Source organism: Nicotiana tabacum, chromosome 22 (assembly GCF_000715075.1).
Source record: "Nicotiana tabacum cultivar K326 chromosome 22, ASM71507v2, whole genome shotgun sequence".
NCBI classification, from domain to species: domain Eukaryota; kingdom Viridiplantae; phylum Streptophyta; class Magnoliopsida; order Solanales; family Solanaceae; genus Nicotiana; species Nicotiana tabacum.
In genome coordinates, this window is record NC_134101.1 from 137,117,946 (window position 1) to 137,128,324 (window position 10,379).

Genomic DNA, 10,379 nt, shown 5'->3' on the forward strand with positions numbered 1-10,379 from the left:
AGGTAAGTAAATAATTCCCCAACAGGGTTATCCCCAGCAGTTTCGAGGAGTCCAACACAAGTTTGGTGAAAATCGGTATCCTCAGCAGTTCCTTTCGGGGAAAGGCAAAACGAGTCTTAAGGGAGGTAGTCTTCGAAGGAAGAAGCTATGCAAAAATAAAAGGAAAAAAAAAAGAAAAAAAGGGGGAAGTAGTTTGCAGATGAATGAAACATCCTACTTAAAAGGAAGTAGTTTTGGAAGGAGTAAGATAACATATTTACTCAGCAGAGTTATCCTCAGCAGTGTTATCCCCAGCAGGGTTACTCAGCAATTCGCAATGCTATCCCCAGCGGATCATCGAGATGTAGAAGCATCCTCGACAGAGTTTTGACCAAGTTTCAAGAGGGTCGGACAACCCAGAGTGGGTAAGGAAGAAAAGGAAAATTCATCCCCAGCAAAATAATCCCCAGCAAGTTTTGAGGTAAGACATTTTCAAGTTTTGAGGATATTTTGGGTTCATCCGCCCTCGAATAGGATCTTTTGGGTTCATCCGCCCTCGAATAGGATATTTTTTTGGGTTCATCCGCCCTCGAATAGGATATTTTGGGTTCATCCGCCCTCGAATAGGATCTTTTGGGTTCATCCGCCCTCGAATAGGATATTTTGGGTTCATCCACCCTCGAATAGGATATTTTGGGTTCATCCGCCCTCGAATAGGATATTTTGGGGTCATCCGCCCTCGAATAGGATATTTTGGGTTCATTCGCCCTCGAATAGGATATTTTAGGTTCATTCTCCCTCGAATAGGATATTTTAGGTTCATCCGCCCTCGAATAGGATATTTTATTTTTCAAAGTTGTTGAAGTCAGGAGCCCGCCTGGAGAATGGAGGCTGAATATATTTTGAAAAATTGAAGAAGTCAGGAGCCCGCCTGGAGAATGGAGGTGTTAAAATTTAAATTGTTGGAGTCAGGAGCCCGCCTGGAGAATGGAGGCTGATTTATTTTTAAGAAGTTGTTGAAGTCAGGAGCCCGCCTGGAGAATGGAGGCTGATTTATTTTTAAGAAGTTGTTGAAGTCAGGAGCCCGCCTGGAGAATGGAGGTGTTACAATTTAAGAAATTGTTGAAGTTAGGAGCCCGCCTGGAGAATGGAGGCTGATTTATTTTTAAGAAGTTGTTGAAGTCAGGAGCCCGCCTGGAGAATGGAGGTGTTACAATTTAAGAAATTGTTGAAGTTAGGAGCCCGCCTGGAGAATAGAGGTGATAGAATTTAAGAAATTGTTGAAGTCAGGAGCCCGCCTGGAGAATAGAGGTGATAGAATTTAAGAAGTTGAAGAAGTCAGGAGCCCACCTGGAGAACGGAGGCTGTTAAATTTTAAGTTGGAGAAGTCAGGAGCCCACCTGTAGAACGGAGGTTGTTATATTTTAAGTTGAAGAAATCAGGAGCCCGCCTGGAGAACAGAGGCTGAATTATTTTTAAGAAGTTGTTGAAATCAGGAGCCCGCCTGGAGAACGGAGGCTGAATTATTTTTAAGAAGTTGTTGAAGTCAGGAGCCCGCCTGGAGAATAGAGGTGATAGAATTTAAGAAATTGTTGAAGTCAGGAGCCCGCCTGGAGAATAGAGGTGATAGAATTTAAGAAGTTGAAGAAGTCAGGAGCCCACCTGGAGAACGGAGGTTGTTAAATTTTAAGTTGGAGAAGTCAGGAGCCCGCCTGTAGAACGGAGGTTGTTATATTTTAAGTTGAAGAAATCAGGAGCCCGCCTGGAGAACGGAGGCTGAATTATTTTTAAGAAGTTGTTGAAATCAGGAGCCCGCTTGGAGAACGGAGGCTGAATTATTTTTAAGAAGTTGTTGAAGTCAGGAGCCCGCCTGGAGAATGGAGGTGTTAAAATTTAAGAAATTGTTGAAGTCAGGAGCCCGCCTGGAGAATAGAGGTGATAGAATTTAAGAAGTTGAAGAAGTCAGGAGCCCGTCTGGAGAACGGAGGTTGTTAAATTTTAAGTTGGAGAAGTCAGGAGCCCGCTTGAAGAGAGGAAATGCGTTTTATTTTTAAAAGTTGTTGAAATCTCGCCAGCCTAAAGAAAGGAATGACATTTTATTTTCAAAGTTATTTGTTGAAGTCAGGCGTCCACCTGTATAACGAGAGGAATACTTTTTAGTCTTATACTTCAGATTTTGAAATCAGTAACCCCACCGGAAGGCAGAAGGTTAAAACAGGAATCCCCAGCAGGAAACAATAAAAATCCCCAGTACCGGAAAGCACCGGGTTGCAACAAGAGGTCCCAGCACAAATTCAAGCGCATGAGTCAAAAGAAAGAAAAGATGCATCTTGAAAAAGTGTCATGTGAATATTAAATTATGCCCAGCATAACAAATCTGATGAAAAGAGTTGTATCCCCAGAGGAACCACCGAAAAGCTTAATGAAGGAAGCCATATCCCCAGCGGACCGAGCAAAATGATGAAAACTGGTATTCAGAAAAGTAAAAGGCCAGTGTCATCCCTAAAGTCTCGGAAGAAAAGCACCGGAAGAAACGCAAGCCGACAAGAAAGCAAGGCAACAAGAACAAGTTGCAGCCTAGCCTAGCTTCTTGTTTTAATTTAAACACGGTGTAACAAGGAGATCGGTAAGCAGTGGTCATAGCATGCAACAACAGTAACCTTGCAATCCCATGGTAGTCCCAGCTACCAAAACTTCCCGAACTACATTAACCTGATTCCCCTTTAGCCAGGGATATGTAGGAAACCTTTGAAGCAAAGGTTCGGTTAAATCTTTTTCAAAAAAATGCTTCACACGGAGTACTCGGATGGGCAAAAATCGCTCACTTTATCTTTGCACGAAAACCCTTCGTGTCTTCGGGCAAAGAGGGGCAGCTGTAAGCACGTGAATTTTTCCCTATGAAATAATAACTCCCAAAAAATTCAAAATAAAATGATTTTCCTCCCTGTGCGATTTTGAGAATTTTTGTGGTATTTTTGTGTAATTATTTGTATATTTGTCTGCGCATGTTTATTTGTTAAATTAATAAATAAAAAATACAAAAATATATCGCATTTTGCATGTAGGATTTAATTCTACAATTGTTAGTAATTAAGTTTGTTTTACAAAAAATAAAAATTACAAAAATAGGCATCTTTTGCATTTTTAGCATATAATGTCCAAATATACAATTTTATGCTTAATTATTACTTAATTGTGCGTTAATTGCTATTGGGAGTTAATTGGCGCTTTTATAACTTAATTTAGTTCTTAATAATAATTTAAGTATTTTTATAATTTAGTTTTAGAAAAATAAAAGAAGAAAAGAGAGCAAAAATATAAAGAAAATCGGAATTGGGCCTCTTCTTCAAATTCAAGCCACAGGCCCAAAAAATTGTCCAACCTTCCCCACGACCCGGTCCATTTCAACCGGGTCGACCCGGTCCACAACCCCAAAGACCCAACACCCCCTATCTTGCATTTCAAAAAACAAAAACAAAACAAAAAAAAACCTAAAAACCCCTAAAGAGATCCGCCCCCCCCCCTCTTTCTCTCTTCTTCTTCTCCAACTCCCCGAGCTCCCCAACCATGGCAGCTACCCTTTCCTCCTCTGCCTCACCTTCCCACACACGCACAGCCCCTCCGTCGACCAACCACAGCACCCATCGACGACCTCACATCCAAAATAACCAACGACCATGGCTGCCATGGCTAGCGCTGCCACTGCCGCGTCTTCGTCTTCGTCTTCTCCATGGCGAGCTCAAAAAGCTCGTCCATGGCTGCCCTCTTCTTCGTCAAGTTCCAGCAGTGACGTGAACGACCACCATCGTCCACCATCGTCGCTCAATGTCCAGCAGCTTCAGCTCACCCAAGTCGCTACCTTCACGCCCAAACGACCCCTCAGAACTGCTTGACGACTGCTGCGCATGCTCTTGCTTCAGCTGTGTTGCTGCTGCATCGTCTGCTTCTTCTGCTCCTTTTGCTACGTCCAGCCATGGACGAGCTTCATCGAGCTCGAACTCGAGCTCCCATGGCTGCCGCTGCATCTTCTCCATTCGCGCTGCTGCTACTACTGTGCCGCGCTGCTGCCTGCTCCGATGTGTTGCTGCTGCTGTTCCATCGTGTTGTGCTGCTGCTCCTGGAACTGCTACTGTAGCTGCTGCGTCATCTTCAAACGACGCCAAACGACCATCTTCTTCGATCGTCGTTTCGATCCGGTTAGTGGGTTTAAGATTTGGGTTTAACATTCTTGTTTTGTTCATCGTTGAATTAATTTTCTAGTTTGTTCATATGTTTTGTTGATTTAATTTTCAGATTTCAAATGGAACTTTGATTAAATAGTTTTTAAGTTTATTTCATGTGCTTTTATTTTGTAATGTAAAAGAAATTGTTAGTTTAAGTTTTAATATTGTTAGATTTAGTTTAAATCACTTGAATCCGTTGTTTGTTGTTAAAATAGATTTAATTCATGTTCATCTTTGTTTGAAGTTCATTTTTAATCCAGTGATTTAATGTGAGTTTATGTTTTGGTTTTTGATTTGTTGATTTAGTTTGAATCATGTATTGTGTTGTTAATATTGTTGTTTCCTTGCTCATCCATTTTTGTCTAAGTTAACCAGGATTGGTTCCCAATATGGTTAATTTATTTCCATTAATTTAAAGTTAAATGATTCATCTATGTTCATATGGTTTGTTGTTGAGTTTGTTTAAGAAATTGATCATATTGGCTATATTTTGGTTAAGATCGATTAGTTGAATTGGTTATAGCTGATGGGGTAGTTTGGTAAATTGCAGTACGTTCAGGGGTAAAATGGTAATTGCAATAAGGTCGGAGGGGTAGTTTGGGAATTGAACATTTTGAATAATTCTTTATGTTAAGCATGAGGGACAAAATGTAATGGGGTGGGGTTTGATACAATTGTTTAATATAATGGGGGACAAGACATAATGTAGTGGAGGGGAATATTGTAATTGTTTATGTTAGGCATGGGGGACAAGATGTAATGTAATGGGTTGATACAATTATTTAATATAATGGGGGACAAGTGGGGAATAATTCATTTGTTTAAGAAAGTGGGAAACAAAGCATGCATTTGGGGGAATATTTCGGGTTGGGGGGTTCAAGACAAGAGTCTTGTTATATATAGGGTCATTTGACACATTATTAAGGGGAGAGCTTTTGGACAGACTTTTACAAGACAGACTTTTTACACTTGAGAGCTAGGAGGACTTTTACACTTGAGAGCTTTTAAGACTTGAGGGAGGAAGACTTAGTCTTGAACTTGAAAGATTTTTGAGGATTATTTTTTAGAGAGGAATACATTCTGAAAATCTGAAGAGAGTGTGGTAGAGTTTAAAAAGAGAAAACAAAAACAAAGGGAGAAACGAGTTTAGTTTCGGATTTAATACACGCGTGGGTTGTTGCTGTTTAGTTTGTTTACAAACTTTTGGGTTTGCTCTATTGAACTTGTTTGGTTTTCTTCAAATCTTTCTGGGCCTTGAATCTGGTTCGAATTGCTGCTATTGGGTTGCTGAACCTGCTATTGCTGTGTTATTACTGCTGCTGACTCCTCCTTCTTTTTTTTTCTTGTATTGCCATTTCCAGGTACACATCTGTACACTTTTGGCTTGAGGCGAAATGAAATATTGACCAGGCTTTGTTCCTGTTGAATTACTCCTGTTTAGATTTGTGTTTGAATAGAATTTTTTCTTTCTTTGTATAAAAATGTAGTTGATTGATTAATGAATAATGGGGTCGCATGTATAATAACTCCTTCATCTAATAATGTTAGTTTAAATTAATCAAAGAATATTTAATCTGTTTTGATATTATTGTGTGTCAATCTCATGTTCTAGTATTATTAAATAATAGAATATAGAACGAAAGCAATCTCTCTTTGTACAAACTCGATTGCAGTTTTCCATTTGCATTAGCCGTAAACTAATAACTAATAAGTTACGTCTTTTTCAACATGTAATTAATTGAGGGATTTTCTTTTATTTTAGAGACGAACTTAATAGAAAAAATGTAGTCATTATATGTTCATCCTTTTAAATAAAATGAGACGAGCCTCGCCACATAAAATGCACAGATTGCGGGGCTCTCAATAAATGTACATTTAATCACTTAGACTTCGGGAGGAGCCGTTTAGCAAACTTCACGGCTGTCCCCAAATAATAAATACGCTAATCGCTTTAGGCGCGATTTAATTAATCTTACCTTCTTACACTCGGGTGCGCATTTCATGCGACCCAAATCCAAATCCCAAAACATTGAATAAAACTGTGTTCCGGATTGCGGGTGCATTTCATGTGACGCAATCCAAAGACATGTTTTTAAACGATGTTCACATTCTTTTAAAAATATAATAATAAAAAGGGTAAAGAGTTAAAACTTGCACATAAGTTCATATTTTTATAAAAATCAGATAATCAAGCCGAATATGACAGTTGAGCGACCGTGCTAGAACCACGGAATTCGGGAATGCCTAACACCTTTTCCCGGGTTAACAGAATTCCTTATCCGGATTTCTGGTATGCAGATTGTAATATGGAGTCATTCTTTTCCTCGATTCGGGATTAAAATTGGTGACTTGGGACACCCTAAATCTCCCAAGTGGCGACTCTGAAATAAACAAACAAATCTCGTTTCGATTGTCCTTTAATTGGAAAAAACTCCTTCACCCCTCGCGGGGACGGAAAAAGGAGGTGCGAGATAAATGAAATGGGAGCGGGTGGCATACCTGCCACGAGATAAATGAAATGGGAGCGGGTGGCACGCCTACCACGAGATATAGGAAATGGGATCGGGTTGCACGCCTGCAACAAGATGTGAAAAGAAAGTGAAATCTGCCTTTGTTTTCCTTATTCTTGTTAGTGGTTGATTTTGATTCCTTTATAATTCTCTTGATATTCTGTTTTACCTGTTATTCCCAGAAGCATGTTTCACCATCCTATCTTTATTTGTTTATTTCTGTATGTCTTTCCGCTGTATATATATTTGAACTGCACAAATTTATTTGGTAGTCTGGTCCTAGCCTCGTCACTACTTCGCCGGGGTTAGGCTGGACAATTACCAGCACATGGGGTCGGTTGTGCTGATATTACACTCTGCACTATGTGCAGATTTCGGAGCAGCTTTTGGACAGTAGCTTGGAGGCTTCCTTCATCCATCCGGAGACCCAAGGTAGACCTGCAGGCGTCCGCAGGCCCTGGCGTCTCCCTCTGTCCCTATTTCCTATTTCATTTTCTTTTTATTCAGAAATAGTGTACTGTTATTTCTTCAGACTTTGTATGTAGAAATTTTAGACAGTCTGTGACACTGTGACACCAGGTTTTGGGTGGTTAAGACTTAAGTATTTGTAATAGATGCAGTTTTCATAAATCTTATTGTTGTCTTCCGCTTAAATTTAAATTTTCGATGTTGCCACATTATCGTCTTATATTTGTTAAAAAGAAATAATTGGTCAATGAAGTAATTAGATTAAAGGTTTGGCTTACCTAGCTCACATTAGTAGGTGTCATCACGACTCCCGAGAGTGAAAAATCCGGGTCATGACAATTATTTGAGATATGCCCAAGAAAACTAAATAATAGTTTATTGTTTTTTTTCGTTTGACTGATGTTCTACAACATATACTCATCTATCATTCATAATTTGAGAGGTACATTATTTACTTCTATTGGATAGTATTGATAAGCAATATTTGTGGGGCATGTGTATTTCTGTTAAAATATTGCCTGAGTTTATCACTTATTAAACGAAAAAAATTGGCGTTATTTGTCAAACTTTCTCCTTTCAAGAAAATTAAAAATAACTTTATTTTTTCTCAATTGGGTGTTGTTTGAAGAATTAATTGAAAACAATTAATATGTCTTATCGTTCTCATAATATGACGCTGAGAAGATGGACATTAATTGAATAGGTTGGCAAAATTAACGTGTAATAGATTTTTGGTGATAGCCAAGTCACGAGAGGTAGAACATAGAAGACTATTCAATAATATGTCTATAACGTACACAACAAATGCGTCTTGGCTAACAAATATTTTTGCATATAATGAATGATTGGAAATTGAAAGGAGAAAATAAAATGGCATGCCTTTTACCCTACTGATTTAATAAAATATCAATTTGTTATGTGCTGTACTTGCAACTGATTCATTCGTGTTGCTTGTACTCATTATCAATTTAATTATTTTGATTGCAGAATAAGGTTGATATCAGGGTTGAAAGATCAAGAAATAGCTGAAAGAAAGAAAAATATAGCCGAGAAGACCTATCCATAAAAAAGGTTTGCCGGTTTCTTACTATTATATGAGTTTTTACCTAAAATGGAGTTGTACTCAAATTACCTTTTGATGCCAAATGTCTATTTAAGTGTTTTTCTAACCTATTGGTTGAGAAGTTCTTAGTTCATAATATTAAAAAATGGCAAGGTTATGGTGATGAATATTTCCTAATGTCTTAACATCCTTTTCAAAATCTTCCTAAAACTTAAAGCAAGTTTGTTTTTACTCATAGGCTTGTGTTCGGATAGGCTAAAGTCAGATCCTAATCATGTTTCTCTACCGACACCATAGAGTTCTTCTCCTCATTTGGTTCAACATCTGCTCAACTGAGTCTCTATTCAATCTTTTGTGATACAAATATGCAACATCATTATCAAGATAAGAAGTCAAGAAATATCTAAGGTACCTTTTAAAACATTCGACTAGTAGTTCAACGAAGTATAAAGTTAAAGAAATATAAAAAAAGGGAATTTCCAGTTGCCTTTTCTTTTTTAATCACTCACCATAGGATTTACAACAATAACAACAACCCAGTAAAATTCTACTACTGGGATCTGGGAAGGGTAGTGCGTACGCAGATTTTATCCCTACCCAGAAGGAGTAGAGAGGCTCGCCATAGGATTTGTGATTCTATAAATAGCTTCAGAATATATTACTCCATATCTTTGCTTCCCCTTCCATCCATCTCTAATATTCTTTTATTAAAGAAGAGAAAAAAGCTTAGCACGTAAGATGTTCGTTAAAGCATGTGTTGTGAAGTGAGGAAAGAATTGAATCAAGTTAAAAAAGCAAAAAATTTGGGTGGTGCTTATTTCTTAATTTTTATAGTTGAGACTATGTTTGAGACTCCAAGATCCTTTATATATCTTCAAGGTAAATAATTTTAATTTATAACCTCCTTCCTACATCATTAGGACGTGAATTATCCAAAATCTCAAGTAAATTCTATATCTTTTTATAATCTGGATAAGAATTAGACTGATTTTACTTTGTCCATTTTTTTGGAAAAGATACAGATAATGAAATGCATAATATGAGGAGAATATATTTTTCAAAGGAATTGCTACTATGCTGGTCAAGCAGGGAATGCACAAAGAATCTGGTATATCGTACCAGCATGTGTATGGTGTGTAATTTGTATTGAGATAATCGGAAGTATGTATCATTACTTAAGTTTTTTTTCCAGCTATCATTACTTACATTTAAGTGTATTATTTTGCTAGCTCTGTGATTAAAAGATGTTTGTGAAGAGCATAGGACGGTAGAATTAATTAGTGCTTTATGTAATAGTTAGTAGCAGTTTTACTCCAGTCAGTTTGTTGTATATGTCATCACAATGGTTTATTTTTAGAGTAATAAGGTAACTTTACTATGTTAATGTGCTGATTTCTTTTTCAATCGAAGCTTTGTTTCAATTTTGGAAATCTACTGTCTTCTTCAATTTTTCAAACAAGCAAATTCCATGCCCTTTGATTGTTTGAAGCAAGGCTTTGTAATTTATGGTGATTGGTAATAAAGAAATAGTTCAACTCTTTCCATCCTCTAAGGTTGACATTACATTGAATTTGAGATTACAAATGATTGGAACTTACTTGCATTAACGTTAGAAGATATATTTGTGTTTTGAACTCTACTTTGTACAAATATAATTAAAGTAATGGTACATAAATACCTTTTGTATATACACCTCTACTGCAATGACAATTAAGACACTATCCTTTACTTTAGGTAGATTTGTATACCAAATTAATCATGTTGGGCCGTGCATCGCACGGGCATACCTTGCTAGTATCCTTACAAACCAAAAAGGAAAAGAGAACCAACACGAACCCGTTGCTCTTATAACCTTGGAATCCCAATTCGATAATATTCACAAAGGTATAGGATTCTATTTGTACTGAAGGTCTATCAAAGTTTAAGACCCGGTTTGGCCAAGCTTCTAAGAGGACAAAAATATTTTTCTGGTTAAAAAAAGTACTACTTATTTGGAAATATGAAGTGTTTGGCCAAAACAGAAAAATTCTTTTGAATAGCAGCAAAAGCAGTTTTCTACTTTTGAGAAAAAGCTAGAAATTCTAGATTCTTCCAAGAAGCAGAAGCAGAAAATTAATATTTTCAAAACAAAAATGT